At 34.6% G+C, this 2,711-nt stretch overlaps 1 protein-coding gene across 1 annotated transcript in view; it reads right to left on the bottom strand.

Annotated features, from left to right (window-relative positions):
- The window catches only part of CADM2 (cell adhesion molecule 2), a 91,737-nt gene that overhangs the window by 15,968 nt on the left and 73,058 nt on the right, over window positions 1-2,711 (bottom strand). The gene's annotated exons all lie outside the window — the stretch shown is intronic.

Below are 2,711 nucleotides of genomic sequence, written 5' to 3'. Positions count from 1 at the left end.
TCCTGCTCTCAGCGAAGGAGAAGAATAAAATGCGATATAACGTAGTATCGCACAATACGTTTACCTACTGTTGTTCAGTATTCGTGGGGCAGGTTGAATGAATTGCAACATTTGTATGGGAGAAAACAAATAGGTTGTAAAGCGGTATTTCTTAATTTCTAATTGTGCAAAAACCAGGTGACATAGAAAGAACATAAAAGGATAAAATTTTTATGATAACAATGTGTCCTGATGATTAAATATTGAAGATTATCTTAGTACAAGGAAAACCTAAATTCTCAAGTAGGCAAATTCTTTAATATTGAAGAATCTGTTTTCAAATGCTCTAAATTTTACTCTATTAATTGTTGCTAGTGTAAGATGTGCCCCTAAGGACAAATCAAAACAAATATTCAACAGAAAGATTAAAGACCAATTTTTTCCCAAAGTTACCAGGAGCTTTGCTAATAGTTAAAAAAAGCCTTTCTCTATTTAATAGTAGCAATATTGATAAAGCCTATTATTTTAAGGGAGTCATTTTATCTTATATAAAAGCTCATTTTTCTAATTAAAGTAGTTACAAGTACCACACTGAGTAAATCACTGAAGCTTAAGCAAGTTGTCTGAAAGAAATTAAGTAAAATTTTCAGAGCATGCAATAGGCTAAGAAAAAGAATTTTGTTCAGTTCAACATTTTAAATAAAAAGGTAAAATTTTAGAGCATTGTTTGAGACTGCACTCTCAAATGAAGTAGCTTTACTTGTAAAAAGACAAATACATGTCTTGACTTTGTTCACAACTTGACATTAACAAACATATATGCAGTAAAGAATGGATCTCGCCTTGGGGTTTAGTAAGATCATTATCTAGACAGTGCAGAGAAAATGTTAGGGAAAAGGAGGTAGCATTACTCCCATTTCACAGCTGGGGAAATGAACACAGAAGAATTAAGCGGAATGTCTTATATTTTACAGACCTCTGAGCCTGACAGGGGAGTTCAGAACAGATCTCCTGAGTCCCATTTTAATCCTCTACTGAAAAAAACAAAACAATCAAAACCACAAAAGAGAACAAAACCTCTTAAAATTGTATTTAAAAAAGCAGTTTTCCTTATACCTGCAATTTCACTGCATTCAAGACAAAATGCTACCACAAAAGCCACCAAACACCTTGTATGAAGAAAGCAACCACAATTTACCCAAAAGCACAGCATTCTATCATTATTAATACAGTGTCCTAGGCCCATCACCACTGCTTAAAAATCACATTAAGTCTGTGATGTTCATTTTTATACTTTTTAAGTAAACAGACAAGCCATATTTCCTTGTTTCTCCAAGCCATAAAATAGGAGTATTCAAAAATAAATGAAATAAAATACCAGCAGCAGGTCCTTGAAAACCTATAAGGAAAAACTAATGTACAATACAAATTCAGACACCAGCAGCCTTGAACAAAGATGACAGCTTTCGCATAATGACATTTGACTCTTTCTGTGCAAAAAATTTCAAAAAGCTGTGCCAGAACTGCACTAGGAAGAAGAAAAAGGCCAAGGAGAATTTTCTAAAATTTCCCTATTAAGGAGACAAATGTTGAAACTAAATGGAGGTAGATTGGTGATCTCTATTTTACTATGGTTGCTGCTTTCATTTCTCTGAGAAATTCAGGACAAATCACTGAAATTGCTTAAACAACTCAAAACTCACTGCAATAATTTTAAGGTTAGCAAAAAGAAATGACAGAGAATGTTATTTATTTTAAATTACTTTATTTCAAAATAAAATCAAAGGGGTCCAACACTAATCTGAAATACTTTATCACAGCGGGATAGCTGTATGCCATTGAAAATCATCTTGGGCAAGTTAATGGCATTTTTGCAACCTAAAACATAGTTTATTGCACTTCTTCGCACTGTCTTTGACTAATACACTTAATTCTCACATTCTTATCACCATAGTATATTACCAGAGAAAACAAGGCTCTATCTTTCTAGCTGTCAATCTTTTATGCTCTGTCTTTTTTTGTTCAGATGAGTTCTATACATGTAGTTGAATTCCCCTCCATGACTCTGGCTTTGTATAAACACACTACTATGAATTGTGGGACATATGCATTATAGCCAAGACTTAATTTTATTAAAATTATCCAGCTTCCCTTCAGGCAGGCAGACATTTGGCACCCTAACTACTAAGCCATCAAATATGACAGTTCACCAATGGAGTATCGCGGTATTTGTTACAAAGAATGATAGGTCATATCTGCTAATCTATTTTAAACAAAACGATACACAAAGCAGTGCAGAGAGATTTCAATTCCTGCTTGTGAATGATGAAAGCTATCCAGACCTATCCTCAATCAAGCAGCAAACTAGCTTTTCAACATGTCAGTCTCCTTCAACTCCTCCCTGCCTCCTACCAATCACGGATTCGGAAACCCACAGAAAATATAAAAAAAAGAAACTACAGAGGGAAAAACAAATCCACTAGTACAATGACCTACAGCAATACCTTAAGAATAACGGTGTACAGTTTTACCCTGCCAAATGTTTTTCTGTCCTTCCTCCTCTCCTTTGTTTCGTTTTTTTCTTCACTTGCCATGAGGATTAATATGGGTAGTTTCAGCCGAAAGATATACCCTCCTCAGGCATGAGGTTACCAAGCAAAAGCAATTTTTTTTCTCCAAGGGCATATCTGGGGAGTAAACAAGTTGTGCAGATACCAGAGAAGGCAAAGTAA

Source organism: Phaethon lepturus, unplaced genomic scaffold (assembly GCF_000687285.1).
Source record: "Phaethon lepturus isolate BGI_N335 unplaced genomic scaffold, ASM68728v1 scaffold4807, whole genome shotgun sequence".
Classification (NCBI taxonomy): Eukaryota; Metazoa; Chordata; class Aves; order Phaethontiformes; family Phaethontidae; genus Phaethon; species Phaethon lepturus.
The sequence above is the reverse complement of the archived record's forward strand: the minus strand, read 5'-3'. Positions and strand labels throughout refer to the sequence as shown.